At 44.5% G+C, this 21,949-nt stretch overlaps 1 protein-coding gene and 1 pseudogene across 2 annotated transcripts in view; both read right to left on the bottom strand.

Moving 5' to 3' along the window:
* The window catches only part of LOC126456838 (androgen-induced gene 1 protein-like), a 212,364-nt gene that overhangs the window by 164,309 nt on the left and 26,106 nt on the right, over nt 1-21,949 (bottom strand). The gene's annotated exons all lie outside the window — the stretch shown is intronic.
* Nucleotides 633-750, bottom strand: LOC126459115 (5S ribosomal RNA; annotated as a pseudogene).

Raw genomic sequence — 21,949 nt, 5'->3', positions numbered from 1 at the left:
AGCTGATTATGCATATAGCGAGTTAGCCGCAGTAATCTCCCAACACTGTCAGCAACGCAAACGACAAAGTGCCCCAGCGCGTTGAAGCAGACAAGCACATTTCTTTAAGGAGCAGCTAACTCGTGGAAACATTTGTTAAATTGCCTGTACCTGTCGCTTACACCAACTCTTGTTTGCTGCGCGTCTCGAAATTACAGTGAAGCCTGTTACCGAAAGGGTCGTTGCCCCTTTTTTACAAATGGCATTCTCAGATCTTAAGAACGCCTTCGCGCGGATGTCCCCAGAATGTTGTCGGGGATACGATATTTAGTTAACAAGTAAACGGCGAAATGCTGAAGCTGTATAGTGACTGATTAAAACAGTATAACTAAACTATCAGTGACTCCGTGGAAAAAGGCATCGAGCTATGTTGCTACCATCGCCCTCTTTGCTGGCAAGCACTCTCACTCCGTCTTCAGGCCACAAGTGGCCCATCGGGACCATCCAACCGTCGTGTCATCCTCAGTGAGGATGCGGATAGGAGGGGCGTGTGGTGAGCACACCGCTCTCCCGGTCGTTATGATGGTTTTCTTTGACCGGAGCCGCTACTATTCGGTCGAGTAGCATCACGAGGCTGAGTGCACCCCGAAAAATAGCCACAGCGCATGGCGGTCTGGATGGTCACCCATCCAAATGCCGGCCACGCCCGACAGCGCTTAACTTCGGTGATCTGACGGGAACCGGTGTATCCACTGCGGCAAAGCCGTTGCCCTCTTCGCTGGCAAGGACACTGGAGAGTCCCGGCTTCCGCCTATACCCATCCATAATATCTTTAATACGAACGAACAACTGCAATAAGGAGAAATGACTTACGTTGATACCACACCTAGCTAGATGAAATTTGGGCCGCAAATAGAAAGAACTGCTAAATTGTAGAACAGAAAGTAGCTAAAAGAAATACCGAGTGAGAAGAACGATAATGACAATTACTCGTGGACAGAAGCTACACTGACGTAACCACGATTTATGATGAACATTTGGATATTACAAAAGGTGGGACATGTTTCTTAATAGGGTGGGTGATCAAGGACGGTAGTGTATGTTTTGCAACGTGCTACCGTGTACAAGGCTGGTAAAAAGTTATTGTGGTAGGGTGTTCCATTCCTCCAGCAACGCGGTTCACAACTGTTTGATGTCCGTCGGTGCTGGTGGTTGGTGCTGCAATACTTCATCCCAACGCATCCCACATGTTCTCGATGGGAGCGGGGAGGTCAGCTGATTCGCCGAATATCCAAGAGCTCATCCACCTGCGCTGTTCAATGCGACCGTGCACTGTCATCCATGAAAAGGCCAGTGCCGAATGCAACCCTCAAAAGAAGCATATGGGGAAGATGCGCAATGCCATAACAACGCTGATTAGTGAGTGAACATTTGTCTGTCACTGGAATCTCACATGGCGAGAGATGAAAACGCGTATTGCACCCACGAAAATTGTCAAATGTGATCGTCATACCAATGCAGGTATTAAGGTATAAGACTTAATGTTGCATGTGCGTATTAACCTTCCAATCTTTAAACACAATATATTCTCTGGTCAACGTTGCTTGATACTGAACTACTTCCCGATTATCAACTTTTCAGGTGTGCCTTGTTGTCACCGCAAGGTCTCAGGCGTCTCGATACGGCACGCGTGGCTCCCCCCCCCCCCCTCACCCCTCCCCCTCCCCCTCCCCCTCTCACGCGTCGGTGGTTCGAGTCCTCCCTCAGGCATGGGTGTGTATGTTGTCCTTAGCGTAGGTTAGGTTAAGTTAGATTAAGTAGTGTGTAAGCTTAGAGACCGATGACCTCAGCAGTTTGGTCCCATAGTCCTTACCACAAATTTCCATTTCATGTGTGCCTTAGACCCTGACTTTTTAGTTTCATTTTTTTATGGACGATAGTGCGCGACCGCTTCGAACAACACAAGCGGAGCAGCTATTGGAGCGAGTGGCCCGACTAGCGCAGCGCTAATAAGGTGTTGTGGCTCCCAGACTGGAGAGTACTTTAGCTTGACGACGATCATTAATTCAAGCACTCTCCCCGACGTCGCGCATTTGAAAAGCCCTTGTTTCATATCCATCACAGAGGGGTCTGACTTCACCATTGGTAATCGAAGCTGGGACCACCGTGCGAAAAACCGTCGCTAGCGCTATTTCACGAAAGCACAGATGGTAATTGAGGATGTTAATTCTCCTGTTTTGGAGGGGTAGAATGTGTTAGGTGACGATCAGTTTGGCTTTAGGAAAAGTAAAGGGACGAGAGAGGCAATTCTGACGTTACGGCTAATAATGGAAGCAGGGCTAAAGAAAAGTCAAGACACTTTCATAGGATTTGTCGACCTGGAAAAAGCGTTCGACAATATAAAATGGTGCAAGCTGTTCGAGATTCTGGAAAAAGTAGGGGTAAGCTATAGGGAGCGACGGGTCATATACAATATGTACAACAACCAAGAGGGAATAATAAGAGTGGACGATCAAGAACGAAGTGCTCGTATTAAGAAGGGTGTAAGACAAGGCTGTAGCCTTTCGCCCCTACTCTTCAATCTGTACATCGAGGAAGCAATGATGGAAACAAAAGAAAGGTTCAGGAGTGGAATTAAAATACAAGGTGAAAGGATATCAATGATACGATTCGCTGATGACATTGCTATCCTGAGTGAAAGTCAAGAAGAATTAAATGATCTGCTGAATGGAATGAACAGTCTAATGAGTACACAGTATGGTTTGAGAGTAAATCGGAGAAAGACGAAGGTAATGAGAAGTAGTAGAAATGAGAACAGCGAGAAACTTAACATCAGGATTGATGGTCACGAAGTCAATGAAGTTCAGGAATTCTGCTACCTAGGCAGTAAAATAACCAATGACGGACGGAGCAAGGAGGACGTCAAAAGCAGACTCGCTATGGCAAATAGGCATTTCTGGCCAAGAGAAGTCTACTAATATCAAATACCGGCCTTAATTTGAGGAAGAAATTTCTGAGGATGTACGTCTGGAGTACAGCATTGTATGGTAGTGAAACATGGACTGTGGGAAAACCGGAACAGAAGAGAATCGAAGCATTTGAGATGTGGTGCTATAGACGAATGTTGAAAATTAGGAGGACTGATAAGGTAAGGAATGAGGAGGTTCTGCGCAGAATCGGAGAGGAAAGGAATATGTGGAAAACACTGATAAGGAGAAGGGACAGGATGATAGGACATCTGCTAAGACATGAGGGAATGACTTCTATGGTACTAGAGGGAGCTGTAGAGGGCAAAAACTGTAGAGGAAGACAGAGATTGGAATACTTCAAGCAAATAATTGAGGACGTAGGTTGCAAGTGCTACTCTGAGATGAAGAGGTTAGCACAGGAAAGGAATTCGTGGCGGGCCGCATCAAACCAGTCAGTAGACTGATGACCAAAAACAACAACTCCTACAAGGTAACATTTAAGTTTGCCGTTGTTTTCATTAAACCACTTCAGCAGGCGCATAGGGTACTGCCTTAAATTGAACACCTCGACCATCCCTCCCGACTCAGCTGATGCCTGGCCTCTGTTGTCATAGATAACAATGGAGTTTAAAAGTCTATGAAGCTTAGAACATGTTAAGTTATCTCAGCATCTTCCCTGTTTCGAACTACGCCTCTTTAATTGGTGTCGCTCTTCAAATCCCTCTGTCATTTAAGGGGAATTGGGACGCCCTATCTCAGCAACGCCGAACTTTGTCGTTTGGCTTCCCTATGTTTCAGAAACCACTGAAGCAACTAACATAAAACTTACAGGACGTGGTATGTTCCGAGCATACTGAACTACAACCATTGCATTTCAGCCACTGCGTTCGGAAATACAATTTCTTTAATTACCCATTTAGAATTATGTGTCGCGCGGGATTAGCCGAGCGGTCTGGGGCGCTGCAGTCATGGACTGTGCGGCTGGTCCCGGCGGAGGTTCGAGTCCTCCCTCGGGCATGTGTGTGTGTGTGTGTGTGTGTGTGTGTGTGTGTGTGTGTGTGTGTGTGTTTGTCCTTAGGATAATTTAGGTTAAGTAGTGTGTAAGCTTTTGGACTGATGACCTTAGCAGTTAAGTCCCATAAGATTTCACACACATTTTTTTGAGAATTATGTAATTTTTGTCCTTTCTCTCAAATAGTTTTAATTACATTTTTCTTTTACTTCAGTAGACTCGCGATATGTATGTTGCTACCTGTCACGGGGCCAAAGTTTTCCAGTGCCATCACGGATTCTTCGTCGCTTCAACGTAGTAATTTAGAGGCTCGAAAGTTGTTAATATGTAATATGCAATAATGTTCTGTAATTAAAGTATTTGTGTGACAAACTGTTGTAGAAAAGCGAGCAAACGTTCACGCTTGACAGTCGAGCAAGTAGCGGCAAAGAGTCTCCATGCGGCGCCAGCAGAAGCCAACAATTGTCCGTGCCAGAGATACCATCCGATCTAGCTGGCCACTATTCGTCGCAGCGAAGGCTGCAGATGAATGAATAGTTAATTGTTAAAAGCAATGGAATCGTGACATGATTGTCGAAGTTCCCCTATGGTTATTGGGTGTTAAAAAGTTCAGTCCTATGCGATGGCTGCTCTGTGAAAGCTCTAGTTATACATCGCGTGTAACGGTCACCCAGGGAAAGGCAATTGATCGTGGATCTAGTCGAGACCGCGAATATGGTCCATAAATTTGAATGGAGCTATAGACTTTGTTCAGATTTTGGATCAATAAGTTAGTGTGATCGGTCTTCGTAGACGAGTTCAGCAGTTGTCTGCTTTGAGTTTATGCTGTTCCGTAAGAGAAATTTAGAGTACACTGAGGTCAATTAATTTGAGATTCTTCTGGTCGTAAGCCCTGGTTGGTTTAGCTACGACATCGTACTTGTTAGTTGTCGCTGGTAGGACGTAGATATAGTTTATTCGTGGTCACAGAGGTCAAAAGTGACGAGCTAACTTGCTGAGGAAACTTACACTCGATTTGAGGAAGCTGTGTTCCTTATTTGGAGAAGCTTTGTGTTCATAAGTCATAGTCACAGAATTGGAATATTAGTGCTATTAGTGATTTTCCTGATGTGCGCAAGTCTTTAAAAGTCGTTGCGGTTGCATTTTGTGTTGTTTAGAGGAACGCACGCTCTAAGATGATTAAGCGTTTGCGATAATTTTGTGGTTGTTATAAGACACGCACTCTAAGGTAACTGAGTGTTCAGCGGTTGTGTTTGTTGCGGTTTTAGTACGCACTGCTGGTATAGTGGAACATCATAAGTGATTTGGGTACCGTTGAGTTAAAGTCTCAATCGGTGTTTAATAAGAGCCGAGAACCAGACTCTGCACGGTTTACATTGAGAGAACAGAGCTATTGTTGCCCGTAAATTAGTAGCTTTAACAGTGAGAATAAGTTTGTGCCCTAGCGGAACCGACTGACGTAACACTACGATATTCCGTTGCTTGACAGGGTGGCGAGTGACAAATTACGGACTGTTGGTGGGAACACGAAAGTCAGCACCTCAAGAGCCTGAGCTTTGCTTATAATTTTAAATTTAGTACAAAAATGTTTGTGCCACGTAGACTTTTTGTTTTAATCTTTTTGTCTTTCTTCATTTCCGATTTGTGTGGAGTTTAGATTTGATGTCACTCGTTCAGACTAAAGTTAAAAAGTTGTATTGAAATTAATTAATTGAATTAAATGAAGGAAGAGTCAGACTGAAATCTTCGTTACGTGTTTCAATTTAGTGGAAAGGATAGAATGCCCACTGAAGTAGATTTACACAAGTAACGTAAGCAAGGGAAAGATTATTTTGAGTTTCAAAGCTTTCAAAAGCGACTACGCCTAGATTAGTAAATTTCAGTAATGGCAAAGATAAAAAACAAAGAAGTTCGTCGAACTTTTAACTCAATTACGATTAAGACAGTTCAGTAAATATTAGAAAAGGTTTGAATCAGAATTTCATTTGAGTTATATAAAAGAAAATAATAACGTTCCTAATTAAAAGCTTATTTCAAGGTTTTAAGGAAGTAAAGATAATAAAAGGGATAATACCAGAGAGATCAGTTATCATCGAAGTTAATATTATCGCAGAGCTACCTATCGCTATATCACTGGTTTATAGTAAAATTATAGCTTTGATTTTAACATTGGAGACATTTTATTAAATCAGTACTTACCGGAAGCAAGATTAGTAGTAGCTACGGTAAATATTCAATGTGTGTGTTGATGTACATTGCATTTTTCGTAGTAACGTGACCCGCTCCGCTGTAGAGCATGTTACCGACCGATAGCTTTGTTTTGAGATAAATAACGACCTTTATCTGTAGTTATCTCGCATCATGAAGCTATTAACTGCCTTGAAGAGATTGAAACGTAAGTATTTTAACTGATAGCATCACAGTAGGCGTGATATTACGAGTATACAGGGTGGTCCATTGATAGTGACTGGGCCAAACATTTCACGAAGTTAGCATCAAACGTGACAGGGGAAAACAGATGACGCTGCCATAGGTCAAATCGATAGAAACAGCATTATTTAAAATAAGTATCCCCGTTTTTATTACATATTCGTATAGTACGTAAATAAATACGAATGTTTGATTTGGAACCTTTGTTTCGCTTTGTGATGAATGGCACTGTAATGTTCCAAGACTTATAATACGCCTCACCCATCTGGTTGAACAGTTGGTAACAATTTGGTTTTTTACATTAAAAAACAAATAGTAGTTTATTGCTATTGTTACGATGTGATACGTTTACTTTTGTGACCTTATCATAAATTATGGGATCGAATGCTGTTACTGCGTGAGCAGCCGTAATAATCTCATTAATGTAATAAATGCTCAAAATGATGTCCAGCTTTAATGCATTTGACAATACGCATTATGAAATTCCTCTCAAGAGCTAGTAGATTGCCTTTAGCAATTGTCGCACATGCATTGACAATGCGCTGAAGCATGTTTTCAGGCGTTGTCGGTGGATCACAATAACAAATATTTTTCAATTTTTCCCAAAGAAAGAAGTCCGGAGATGAAAGGTCCTGTGAACGTGCAGGCCATGCTTCTACGACCAAGCTACCTGTCATGAAATATTCCATTGACTACCGCTTCAACTGCACACGTGCTATGTGCCGGACAACCGTCATGTTGAAAGTACAACGCCGTTCTGTCATGAAGTGAAAAATCTTTTAGTAGAATCGGTAAAACATTAATTAAGAAATCGGCATACATTGCACCATTTAGATTGCCGTCGATAAAATAAGGGCCAATTAGATGTCCTCCCATAATTCCACACCATACATTAACCCGCCAAGGTCGCTGGTGTTCCACTTGTCGCAGCCACCGTGGATTTTCCGCTGCCCAGTAGTGGATATTATGCCGGTTTACGTTACATCTATTTGTGAATGACGCCTCGTCACTAGATAGGACTCTTGAAAAAAAACTGTTATCGTCTCGTAATTTATTTTGTGCCCAGAGGCAAAAATTTACAAGACGTTCAAAATCATCGCCATGCAATTTCTGGTGCATAGAAATATGGCAAGGGTGAAATTGATGTAGAATTCTCAAAACCGACGTTTTTGAAATTCCCAATTCCCGCTCAGTTTGTCTGATATTAATGTGCGGATTAGCCTCAGACACTTATTTGGGCATCTTCATTTGTTGCAGTTCTTGGTTGCGTCGTCTTCTTTGGCTGAACGCTTCCCGTTTCTTTAAATACATTAACTATCCGACGAAAGGTCCGGACACTTGAATGCTGTCTGTCAGGATAACGATCAACATACATAGTACAAGCTTGTTGGGCATTTTGATCACAATAGCCATAAATAAACACCATGTCTACTTCTTCTGAGACTGTTAAACGTTTCATTTCAACAAGATTATGTCTTCCGCGTAATTATTGTGACTGGAAAAGTGCGTTATTAGGCCTAGTTTAAGTAATGAATTGCGCACAATGCTATCGGGTGCGTTCCTACATTACATCGCCATCCATTACAAAGCGAAGCAAATGTTCCAAATCAAACATACCTATTTATTCACGCACTATACGAATATGTAATAAAAAAAGTGGTTACCAATGCTGTTTCTATCAATTTGACCCATGGCAGCGCCATCTACAGCCCATCCATAGCGCCGTCTGTTTTGCCCCGTCACGCTCGAACAGATTTGTTGTTCTTATTTTTTCGTTTGATGCTAATTTCGTGAGATATTTGGCCCAGTCACTGTCAGTGGACCACCTTGTATAATTCCTATAACAGTTACTGGATTATTGATTTCTTTAGTAAAGTACTGTACGACAGAATTAGAGATCGTGTTTGGATGTCATTTTAAAGTGCCATGGAAACAAAGATTAGTCAGTTTACATTTGCTATCAGAAATAACACAAGCGGTGACGAGTAATGGATTTTCACCACTTCCTACGTGTTTCAATATTATTGATGGGCACAGTAAATTTGATTTAGAGCAGTTGACATATGCACGTACTAGTGGCATATGCCTGCGTTGTTCTGAATGCTTTATTTGCGCGCCGCCACTAGAATGAAGAAGTAATTAACAATCCTGGATTAAAATTTAACGTTCTATCAGTACTGGGGACGAGGTATGGCTAATCGTAAAGGCAAGTCTGTGTCATTTTGGCCAGCTTAGCGTAACGTTTCGCCACGCCACTCTACATATACATATAGTAAGAAGTGCACAGTACATACTCCCTGAAAATTTGAATACTCTGCTCTGAGATTCAGGGAAATATGCAACAGAAAATGTAAATTTTCAGATACGGTTTATAGAGTTTCAAAAGACAAACTAACTTTATATATGCTTTAGTTTTGGCCACTCAGGAGCACCCTGCACAATACTGTGAACCATAATCTTTATCTTTTTTTAAAGGTTCTTGTTCTTCTCTTCTCTGCGTTAATCCTTAGTGGCCAATTGCACTGCATTTCCATATGCTGTTACACTTCCACCCTACCAACGTTGTTATCATTAAAAGCAATAACAGCATCACTGCCCTTGTATCTTCATTCCAACAACCAAAATTTTATAATCGAATCCATATGAGATTATTGAAAGATTCATTTTAATTTTAAGTATGACCATGCACACTTCTTCAATAGTTCAGGATATGCCAGGTCTCTGTAAATAGATTTAATGACATCCATGATTGCTGCTGACGTGGAATGTTTGTAACTGTACGGATTATGTGAGTACTGGGCATTGCTGTAATTGCACTATTAATCTTGTCTAGGAGGACAAAGTTGGTGTATTAGTTTTTCATCTGTTGACAGTCCGTGGAAGGAGATAGTTCATATTGCCTGATCCAATTTCAACAAATCACCAGTACTATTTCTAATAGCCATCCCATAATATTGCTGTAGTTCATCAATAACTTTGTCTGTCAGCCTGCCTCTTATGGTTTTACCATTGGAAACTTTCTTGTCTCTCAAATTTTGTTTCAACTTCTTCAACTTGTTGCCATCCTCTTCTGGACATGAAGACATTCCAGTTTTGTGATAGTCTTAGCATCACAAGACTTCTCGACTACTACGCTGTTGTATGCTTTTGAGTCCCCGTCACGTAAGAACTTTGTGTAACAGACAACTCCATTCATTCATAGATCGACTAAAAATTTCAATAGCTGCAGAGGCCACCATACCACCACCTGTTCCTTCATTAATTTCTATCACAGATATGTTGTTCTTCACTCCCTGATTTACATTTTTTTAAATGTTTTGTCGCATTCTGGAAGTCTATTACCTTTCCAGTATCCACACTGGTCACTGTAGCAACAGAATTCTTATAACTGCAGCCGAACTTCTGCCAAGTGCCATCAATAGCTGCTGGTATGTTACTCAACTGTCATTTATTTAGCAGTTTAATTGACTCACATGCAGCAAATTCCACAGCAACTCCAGTACATCCTGTATACTTACTATTTCTACAAGCTCGGCGTGACATGGTCTTTACAGCACACAGCACACATCGTGTCCTTTGCAACTAGCTCTCAGTCGATAAAATTCTTTTACACTTATGAGAACTCCAAAAGAAATGAGTATATTTACAGCTAGAACAATCGATGACAAGTTTCGTGGCTAATGCAATTGAAACCTCACTGTTTACATGTTAGCTAACTGGCCCTCCACATACTTTACAACACACACTCACCTAACACCTTTATTAGGGTGTTTAAATATATCAGAATATAACCTAACCTAAATTTTAAACCACTTTACGTTTCAGAAAATTATGTTTCACAACATTTTGTTTTAGTCTTCGAAACACTAATGGGTGTTTCTCTAGATTCTGACGAGTTGGGCTGTGTGTTGTCGTCTAACTTCACACGCCGTATGTTGAACACAATGTTTCTCTTTCTTCGAAAATCTATTACCATGAAACCAATGTTTCTTAAACACACTTCATTTTGGTGTCATATTTTACTTTTTGAGAGACGTACCTGTTTATTCGTCACTTTGTCCATTACACATAAAACGGGGAACCGCGCTGCTGCTACGGTCGGAGGTTCGAATCCTGCCTCGGGCGTGTATGGATGTGATGTCCTTAGGTTAGATTTAAGTAGTTCTAAGTCTAGGGGACTGATGACCTCAGATGTTAAGTCTCATAGTGATTAGAGCCGTAAAACGCGTGTTTATGCTACGAAGCGATACTATGCTGTTTTCTACAGGTGTTTCCAATACAAACAACGTAATTTCATCTTTATAAAAGTACAGACCTCGAAGTCTGTACAAATGGCTACCGACTTTATTATATCTTGAAGCAATGCATGTAAAAATCTTAACATTTTCAACCAGTGTAGACGATATTTAAAAAACAATACTTCCAGTGCGAGTTCATAACTGATTTTGTATATAACTACGCGTCTTTTTGTGTAGAAAATCGTAAATTTTATAATGAGATAAAAATCCGAAAAATGTAAAAAAAACTCTTTTTACTTTCAAACTCCCGTTAACGTCTTTGAAATTTAGTTCCAAATATCGCCATACTACTCTAAATGAGTTACATAAATACTGATTCCTTGTTACTTTACTAAACCACCAATATGGCAACTTTTAAATACTGTTACACATTTTAGAGGGAAAAGGAACTGAGTCCGAAAGGTAACATTTAATAACACGAAATTAACTCGCATTTATTATGTGCGAAATATACGTTATATATATAAATAAAACCCGGCTTCGCACGGCTTGCACTTCGTATCTACTTGTCTGCGCAGCGATAGTTTTTTGACGGGTCGTTGCGTAGAGTTATTAAAGTCAGAGAACAACGTTACGTAACTGTATATTAACTAAGTACAGTTACACGATCCAGTCACATTAATGTGACCACCGCCTCTAATTTTCGACGTCAACGCGCAATAGCCGTTTACAGGCGGCAGGGGCAGCACTAACAGTGGATGGTATATAAAGCGTATCGCGGGGGGGTGTCTGGATGCGGGGAACTGTGCAGTCTTTATCTGAAAGCGGAAACTGAGCGATTTCTATTGACGTCCAAATGGCTATGATCATTGGTTTTCGGACGGAGAGTGGAAGCATTTCCGAAACGGTTAAGTTTGTAAACCGTTTGCGTGCCACTGTGATTAAAGTAAAACATTCATGGCAAAATGGCGCTATTCAAAACCGGCACTGAGGCAACTGTGCTGGCCGGTGTGGCCGAGCCGTTCTAGGCGCTTCAGTCTGGAACGGCGCGATAGCTACGGTCGCAGGTTCTAATCCTGCCTCGGGCATGGAAATGTGTGAAGTCCTTAGGTTAGTTAGGTTTAAGTAGTTCTAAGTTGTAGGGGACTGATGACCCCAGATGTTAAGTCCCATAGTGCTCAGAGCCATTTGAACCATTTGAGGCAACTGTGGTGCACCAAGGGTCATAAATGACAGGAGATAATGACGGCTGCGGCGATATGGCCTGGCAAATAGCCGAACACCTGTTGAGTAACTGACCGCCCAATTGAACCAACGGGCTACTACCAGTGGCTCCTCAACGACCTTCAGCGAACGTTGCTGCTTTTGGGCATCAGCAAGCATGCGCCTGTTTCATGTATCCGTGCTGACTGCTGTTCAGCGGCTATAACAGCTGAAATTTGCACGGGAGTACCGTAACTGGACGTCCACTGTCCACTGAGTGGCGACATGTGGCATTTCAGATGAATCACATTTTATGAACCATCGGACGAGAAACATCTGAAGGCAAAAACCTTGCAGCAATGCGGTTGGTCTGAGGGATATTTTCGTGACATTCCATTGGTGATCTCGTCATTCTGGGAGGTACGATGGATCAACACAGCTATGCATTTATCCTTCGAGATCATGTCCACCACTACATCTAGTTTGTTTTTCCTTAGCTCTATGGCATCTACCTGCAGGACAATGCAACATGCCACACAGCTCGCAGTGAACGTGCGTTGTGGGAATGGCACCAGGATGAATTTACCGTACTCCCCTGGCTACCAAACTCCCGGATCTAAATCCAATCGAGAATCTGTGGGACCACAACGATCGAGCTATACGAGCCGTAGAACCTAAACGGAGAAACCTAGTGCAGGTGTACATGACACTGGAGTCAGCATGGCTCTACATCCCTGCTGGTACCTCATTGACTTTCCTCCTGCACGTCCGCACTGCAAAAGGTTTTTAACAGGTGGTCACATTAATGTGACTGGACCGTATAGAATAACGTAAACGATTTAAACAGAGCACGCCAGAAAAGTTCTCAGGAGGCACGACTTAATCGACCATCATCATCATCATCATCATCGTTCATCCAATTTGCACAAAATATTTATACACACAGACCTTCCTCGTGAATCAGTCTGACTACGAGGAAAAACCTACGAATATTCCTGAGATTAGCCTGCACATACAGATAGAAAAACACGGCGAGGAGTCGGCCGGGGTGGCCGAGCGGTTCTAGGCGCTACAGTATGGAACCGCGCGACCGCTACGGTCGCAGGTTCGAATCCTGCCTCTGACATGGATGTGTGTGATGTCCTTAGGTTAGTTAGGTTTAAGTAGTTCTAAGTTCTAGGGGACTGATGACCTCAGAAGTTAAGTCCCATAGTGCTCTGAGCCATTTGAACCATTTGAAATGCGAGGAACTAATTTATACCAACGCCTATGAAGAGAAAATTCACCTTGCGAGCTACAGCAATCTTGCGATGTCCAATTGACTAAAGCTTCGTGAGAAAGTTCAAAAGTTTCAAATGGCTTTAAACACTATGGGACTTAACTGCTGTGGTCATCAGTCCTCTAGAACTTAGAACTACTTAAACCTAACTAACCTAAGGACATTACACACATCCATGCCCGAAGCAGGATTCGAACCTGAAACCGTAGCAGCAGAGTGGTCCCAGACTGAAGCGTCTAGAACCGCTCGGCCACAACGGCCGACTCTTGAGAAAGAAACGTCACAAATGCTGCCGTCATAAAGTATAGCCAGGTGACTATTTCCTTAACGCAGCAGGCTGGATATATGATATAAACACGTGGAAGTAGAATATTTCATCTTTGCATGCCTACGATTAATCCCTTGTGGACGACAATAACTTTCATTTTAAATTCCGTATAAGCTAGTGTGCATCTGCCAGAATCGAGGTGCCAGTATTTTGCTGTTTGCGAAAGATGTGCAATTCTCTGAATGGCGATGCAGTAGCGTGTGGAATACAGTCCCGGGGATGCAGGTGCACGCCCGGGCTTTTGGCACCGATCCAAAAAGTGTAGACGGCGATCGATGTTTCTGGGTGCCAGGCCTTACGCTCTTTCCAGCAGTCATTAGAAATCACGGAAACGTCATAACTAAAACTGGGGTTCCTCCTGCAGCACCAAACGTTAAATATCTCGGAATCTGTCTAGCTGAACTCTTAAATTATCAGGAAAACACACGTGAACAGATTAAACATGCTAAACTCTGACTTAGTACGTCTCATGAAGTACCGAATACGTGAAGTTGAACAACCAGTTCCCCTTCTTACATACAAAGTATTTGTCCGACCCATTCTGAGGCCATGGGTTACGTCCTCTAACGAAACGGAAAGAATTCTATCTGCCGACCGAAAGATGCTTCGAACAGATGGACTTCGCAACAAATTCGGTGTGCTCAGGTCGTTCCATCTCCCTCCAGTGACCCACCAAGGCTACACTGCCTCCATGTCACGACCCCGTCGCTGCTGTTATCCTTGCCTAATGTGTACGTATCGTTTATCAGGTTGGTGGTCACAATTTAGTGTACACTTACGGGTTACGGTGTTTCCTGAGGGGATTTATATGGAGTATGGAATTGTACGTAGTCGAAGGTGGGGGATAAACAAGTCACACCAGAAGAGTACAGAAGGTTTTGAAATGTGGTACTGAAGAAGCGTGCCGAGGATTAGAGGGATAGATCGGATAAATACTGAGGAGGCACTGAATCGAACTGAGGAGAAAAATTTATGACACGACTACTAGAAGGGTTCGGTTCAAGGGACGCATCCCGCAGCCTCAAGAAATCGGCAACTTGATAATGGAGTGGTGTCGAGAGCAAAAGTGTAGTGGGAGACCAAGTTAAAATGGATGTAGGCTGTAGTAGTTGTGTGAAGTCGAAAAGACTTGGACAAGAGAGAGTAGAGTGGAGAGTTGCATCAAAACAGTCTTTTGATTTGACACCGCAGCAGCAACAACACTTGCATTAGCCAAGGATCACTAACGCGCATTGGTGTGACGGCGGTCAAATGGGCGAAGCTTTGTAGGTTGCTTCGTTGATTGGTTTTATTTTTGAAGGGACCAAACTGTGTGGTCATCGGTCCCGAAGCTTTGTGACAAGACATTTTCATCACCAGTGGTTGGATAATTAATTTTCTGTCATTAGAAAATAACTAAGTGTTAGTAGCAGGCGAGAGTGAAATCCTTCACGTAAACGTATTCTGAAAATAGTTATTGCCAGAGGCGAGAGTAAAACAGATTTGAACAATTTGTGAGATATGTGTAACCCGTCTCCATGTAGTTGTGAATGAATTCGCGAATTGGAACGTTCTGAGCACACAACGTCGGAACCAACATAGCTGCTGATTGACATGAACTAAAAAAAACTAAATGTGAATTTTTTCAAGATATTTTCTGGTCCTCGTGTATGGTGTTCTTCAGCGATCGGTTGTAGCCGGATTAAAGCAGTTTGTTCGGGTGATAAAGTCGGATATTAAGTGGTAAATGTAGGACTGGTTTGGATCAAGAATCTAAAAGTGTAGTAGTGCTCAGGACTATTTTGAGTTCCATCCTCTATTTTAATTTCAGAAGATACGGAATTTTCAAGACCTGCGTTAATAGGAAGGCAGAAATATTCGAGGCGTTGTAATATCATCGATAAGTCCTCTTGTTTATACTGCTTATTACGACAGCATCATGTTGCAAACGGCTAGGGAAATTTTTAGGGACTCAAAAAATGGTTCAAATGGTTTTGAGCACTATGGAACTTAACATCTGAGGTCATCACTCCCTTAGAACTTAGAACTACTTAAACCTAACTAACCTAAGGACATCACACACATCCATGCCCGAGGCAGGATTCGAACCTGCGACCGTAGCGGTCGCGCGGTTCCAGACTGAAGCGCCTAGAACCACTCGGCCACAACGGACGGCTTTAGGGGCTCGACCAGACTACACAGCAATCAACTCGTAAAATACCGGGCGGTTATAATTAAACTTTCTCTGTTTAACACGTTATAACACGGTAACTAATCACCTTCCGAGTGCGAAACTTGATAGCATTAATGCTCCATGCGTCACGGCGCTACCGTCCAGTTCCAACTACGGGCACCAGGTGCCGTGATCAGTCATCGTGATTCATAGCCTCACACACCTGACTGGTCGCAGTGCACTTGTTGACGTGTCAACACGAGCTTGGACAAGAGAAGCAGGGCATTGTTGGTGCAGTTATGTTGTCAAAGCAACAGTAATGCTGCAGGTGCACTTCGAGAATATCGCCAGCTGAAAGGATTATGGAAGGGTCCCCTTTCTCCACCTGCTGTGCAGAGCATGATGAAGTTCTAATCGTCCTATAGGCGTCGCTCCGGGAAGAGGCCGACGACCGGTTGCACCACAAGTGGTTGACGAAATCGCTGTTGCTGTGGCAGACAACGCTGCGTGCAATTCCCGATCATCAGGCAGTGCGTGTGCTGTGTCACGACAGTTGAACATCCCGTGGTCCACTGTACGGAAGGTGCTTCGGACCGTTCTCACATGGTATCCGTACGAGATCCATATCGTACAGCAGCTTGCACCACAGCACGCACAACGACATGTTGACTTCGCTCTCCACTTTCTCGCAAGGACAGATGTTGACAAGAGCTGACCCTGGACCATCCTATGGGTAGACGAAGCTCATTTTTCTCTTACGGGTGAGGAAAACACACAGAATTGCCGAATGTTGGGATCTTCACCCCCAGTCACTGTGAATGAAGTTCTTCTGTACAGTGAACGTGTCACCGTGTGGTGTGGCTTCACGGCTGCGTTCATCATTGGCCCATTCTTTTTTAGTAGGTTGGCGCTCAAGGACCAAAGGCGTGCAGTGTGACTGGCCAGCTTCTCCAGCAAGTCGTACCCGCCCTACAGAAGACAGACGCACTGAACTCAACTGTTTTATACAAGATGGGGGCCCACCACACATCGCTCGTGAATTTCTTCTGCTTCTCCGAAACACATTTGGAAACTTTCGAATTATCATCCGATCGTTTCCAAATGTTTGGCTTGCAAGATCATCTGAACTCACTCCCTGTGATTTCTGGTCGTGGGACTACCTGAAGGACAAGGTTTACCAGGGGAACATTCACACATGTGCTGATCTGAAGCGGATATGCTTCGTTCTGCTGTGCAGAAAACAATCCTGCGCTTTCAGGCTCTTCTGGACACTGATGGACGCCATATTGATCCCCATTTGTAGCAGTACTGTTATCGGTATACAATGGTATGATGTACCGTAGCGGCACATTAAAAGCGTTTCAATCGAACTAACTCTGCATTATTTCTCTTCCCCCTGTCCTTGACATTAGTGCTACCAAGTTTGGTCCTCGTACGGTTGTTAGTTTCCGTGTTATAACCTGTTAAATAAGGGAAAGTTAATTATGACCGCTCGGTATTAGAAAGTAGTAGTTGAATTTCTTTTGCTTTCAGTACCATGTTCAGTTTCACCCGTATGCGCAGCAATCAGGTGTAGGGTGTGAGTATACAGTTATTCGATCCTTTTTCCCTGGAAATAACTCTTGCAGATCTAAGAGATCCCTTCATTCATCTGATCGCTTCTAGTTTCAAGACTGATGCCCGATTTTTCCAGCTCTCTTGCTTGCTAAAGCCAGACGAGCTGTCATCCTACTGCGGGTGACACATTCGAGTGTACCTGCGTGATGGGTGTGGTGGGGGAGAGGAGGGGGGGGGCTACATCTGGAGGGCGCTCAACATGGCGGTCATCAGCGCCCGTCAGCTGACTGTGTGAGGCGAATGGGGCTATAGAACACAAAATGAGAATAGCCTAAAATACAGCTTAAGACCACAAACGCTCCGTTGTACTCTTTTTTGGATGAACACACTCGACTCCTATGAACGGTACAATGGAGGAAGCGAGTCAAGGTACACCATTACAATGACATCTGATCTGGACAGCTACTAAGAGGCAAGTCCAGAAAAGAAGATCGGTGGGTCATAAAAATAGCAAAGGGATGAGCCTGTCGTAGTCTTAACGTACTAAAAGTGGCGCGACCTAAGAGCTTAAGTAGAAGCGAAGATGAAACACAAAATCGTGAAACACGTGCCAAATTCAGCTCATTATCACCCAAATTGGCCGGCCGGTGTGGCCGTGCGGTTCTAGGGGCTTCAGTCTGGAACCGCGTGACCGCTACGGTCGCAGGTTGGAATACAGCCTCGGGCATGGATGTGTGTGATGTCCTTAGGTTAGTTATGTTTAAGTAGTTCTGAGTTCTAGGGGACTGATGACTACAGATTTTAAGTCCCATAGTGCTCAGAGCCACCCAAATTGAGGGCAGGTCTGTCGGTAAACCAGCTTGAACCCTCTCGTCATTATATAAAATACAGTGTTAAAATGTGGTGAACCGTAACCAGCACACCACATGCACCACAAACAGGCGGTTCTTCATTTCTGATAAGGAAGACGGGGGACAGGGGGCTGTAACTGGCCGGAAGGAGGTGCGCCATGGCCTCACAGTCGCTTTTATTGATTGCACCTTATTTCCCTTCACGCCCAGCCACTCTTCCCCCCTAAGGCCCATGACAGACCGTCAGAGCAATGGCAAGGCAGCGCGCAGAGGGATAGGACAGTCAGTTACAAAGCCACTATCTTCTTTACACGGTAACAATCCCAAAGACTACTACCAACAATCCTTTCGATCTTTCGACATACACGAGCCAGATTACGTATAACAAGTATCTCGTATTCGGTACCACCTGTAAAATCTGTGTGTGAGAAAGCAGAATGAGACCACGGTGGAGCAATCTGCCTGGAAGCGGAGCGCCCGTGGCGTGCGGCCAGCTCCTCGGACAGCTGGTCTGCTTCTGCCGTCGCGTGCCTGAGGTGGGCGTGGACCCCCAGTGGGGGCGGCTGGTTCGATATTACCGCCACGCCGGGGTATTTTGGGCCAGACAGGAAAAGCTTCGTGGCGCCAATTCCAGGAAGCAGGTGCTGACCACAGTCCAGCAGTCTCAGAACAGTCGAAGTAGGCCCTCAAAATAAGGTACTTCATAAAGATTCATCCGGTTTCACAAGACTATATCTCCTACAAGAATGAAGGCGGAAACATGAGATGAATTATAACTTACACATAGGAATACAAAGTTTTTATTTAAAAAAAGAAGAAACGAATCTAAATAAGATTGCATCAGTGGGAAGGCTGTGCGTCCGAATTATAAAACAACGTCTAGAGAATGAAACACTAATAGGAGTAGAACAGGGCGGCTTTGTCTCAGGTCAATCCTGTGCAAGTAATGTATTTATTATAAAAGAAACAACTAGATAAAAACCAGCTAGGGGAAGACATCATTTTCATAGCTTTACAAAAAGATCATAACATACTAATAAAGAATGTACACTGAAGAGCCACAGAAACTGGTACACCTGCCTTATTTCGTGTAGGGCTCCCCCGAGCACGCAGAACTGCCACAACACGACGTGGCATGGACTCGAATAATGTCTGAAGTAGAGCTGGACGGAATTGACATCATGAATCCTACAGGGCTGCCCATAAATTCGTAAGAGTACGAGGGGGTGCAGATCTCTTCTGAACAGCTCGCTGTGAGGCATCCCAGATATGCTCAATACAGTTCATGTCTGGGGAGTTTGGTGACTAGCGGAAGTGTTTAAAATCAGAAGAGTGTTCTTGGGGCCCCTCTGTAGCGATTCTGGACGAGTTGAGTGTCACACTGTCCTGCTGGAATTGCCCAAGTGCGGCGGAATGCAAAATGGACGTTAATGGATGCAAGTGATTAGACAAGATGCTTACGTACGTATCACTGTCAGAGTCGTATATAGACGTATCAGGGGTCCTATTTCACTCTAACTACACATGCTGCACGCCATTACATACTCTCCAGCTGACGTGCAGGGTCCATCGATTCGTGAGGTCGTCTCCATACCCATACATGTCCATCCGCTCGATTCAATTTGGAAGACTCGTCCGACTAGGCAATATGTTTCCAGTCATCAACAGTTCAATGTCCGTGTTGACGGGCCCAGGTGAGGCGTAAAGCTTTATGTCGTCCAGTCGTCAAGGGTACATGAGTGGGCCTTCGGCTCCGAAAGCCCATATCGATAATGTTTCGTTGAGTGGTTCGCACGCTGACACTTGTTGATGGCCCAGCATTGAAATCTGCATAAATTTGCGGAAGGGCTGCACTTCTGTCGCGTACACTCATGAAACGGCCGTGTGTTATTACCACCAAATTTCAAATCGTGCACCGATCACCATTCAAAGATAAGGGAAATTAGAGCTTGTACGGAGGCGTTCAGACAGTCGTTTTTCTCTCGTGCGATCCGCGAGTGGAACAGAGTGGGGGGGGGGGGGGGGGGGGGAATATGACTTCGGCGCGAATTGTGCCCTCCGCCACAAACTGCTTGGTGGCTAGCGGAGTATATACACTCCTGGAAATGGAAAAAAGAACACATTGACACCGGTGTGTCAGACCCACCATACTTGCTCCGGACACTGCGAGAGGGCTGTACAAGCAATGATCACACGCACGGCACAGCGGACACACCAGGAACCGCGGTGTTGGCCGTCGAATGGCGCTAGCTGCGCAGCATTTGTGCACCGCCGCCGTCAGTGTCAGCCAGTTTGCCGTGGCATACGGAGCTCCATCGCAGTCTTTAACAGTGGTAGCATGCCGCGACAGCGTGGACGTGAACCGTATGTGCAGTTGACGGACTTTGAGCGAGGGCGTATAGTGGGCATGCGGGAGGCCGGGTGGACGTACCGCCGAATTGTTCAACACGTGGGGCGTGAGGTCTCCACAGTACATCGATGTTGTCGCCAGTGGTCGGCGGAAGGTGCACGTGCCCGTCGACCTGGGACCGGACCGCAGCGACGCACGGATGCACGCCAAGACCGTAGGATCCTACGCAGTGCCGTAGGGGACCGCACCGCTACTTCCCAGCAAATTCGGGACACTGTTGCTCCTGGGGTATCGGCGAGGACCATTCGCAACCGTCTCCATGAAGCTGGGCTACGGTCCCGCACACCGTTAGGCCGTCTTCCGCTCACGCCCCAACATCGTGCAGCCCGCCTCCAGTGGTGTCGCGACAGGCGTGAATGGAGGGACGAATGGAGACGTGTCGTCTTCAGCGATGAGAGTCGCTTCTGCCTTGGTGCCAATGATGGTCGTATGCGTGTTTGGCGCCGTGCAGGTGAGCGGCACAATCAGGACTGCATACGACCGAGGCACACAGGGCCAACACCCGGCATCATGGTGTGGGGAGCGATCTCCTACACTGGCCGTACACCACTGGTGATCGTCGAGGGGACACTGAATAGTGCACAGTACATCCAAACCGTCATCGAACCCATCGTTCTACCATTCCTAGACCGGCAAGGGAACTTACTGTTCCAACAGGACAATGCACGTCCGCATGTATCCCGTGCCACCCAACGTGCTCTAGAAGGTGTACGTCACCTACCCTGGCCAGCAAGATCTCCGGATCTGTCCCCCATTGAGCATGTTTGGGACTGGATGAAGCGTCGTCTCACGCGGTCTGCACGTCCAGCACGAACGCTGGTCCAACTGAGGCGCCAGGTGGAAATGGCATGGCAAGCCGTTCCGCAGGACTACATCCAGCATCTCTACGATCGTCTCCATGGGAGAATAGCAGTCTGCAATGCTGCGAAAGGTGGATATACACTGTACTAGTGCTGTCATTGTGCATGCTCTGTTGCCTGTGTCTATGTGCCTGTGGTTCTGTCAGTGTGATCATGTGATGTATCTGACCCCAGGAATGTGTCAATAAAGTTTCCCCTTCCTGGGACAATGAATTCACGGTGTTCTTATTTCAATTTCCAGGAGTGTATGTAGATAATAAGCGAAACCATGCTAAACAAGTAATAAAATCATTCCAAGATTCTTACGATAAATTTATTACAAACATGAAACATATACATGGAAGTATACGTGGAGGGCAGAATTTCACCCATGAAATGTTGAAAAAGTTTAATCAGTTGGAAAGAGACAAAGCTACAATTGATGTAATTAATAAAGAACAACGGATAATAGATTATAAAAATTACATATAGTGCAACTGCTGCAGCAAAGAGGGAATACGTGCCTCACCGATACGATAAGACGAGTCAATAACAGACGAGCTCCAACTCGTACTAAAATGTCTAAAAATTTTTAAATAGTGCGGCCCAGATGAAATAAATATCTAACTCATTAAGTATGGATAGACACAGTGTGAGGGAGATAAGGCTTTAACATTTATTCAATGAATGCTGGCGTATTAA

Source organism: Schistocerca serialis, chromosome 2 (genome assembly GCF_023864345.2).
Source record: "Schistocerca serialis cubense isolate TAMUIC-IGC-003099 chromosome 2, iqSchSeri2.2, whole genome shotgun sequence".
Lineage (NCBI taxonomy): Eukaryota > Metazoa > Arthropoda > Insecta > Orthoptera > Acrididae > Schistocerca > Schistocerca serialis.
Note: the sequence above shows the minus strand (reverse complement) of the source record. Positions and strands in the feature narration are given on the sequence as shown.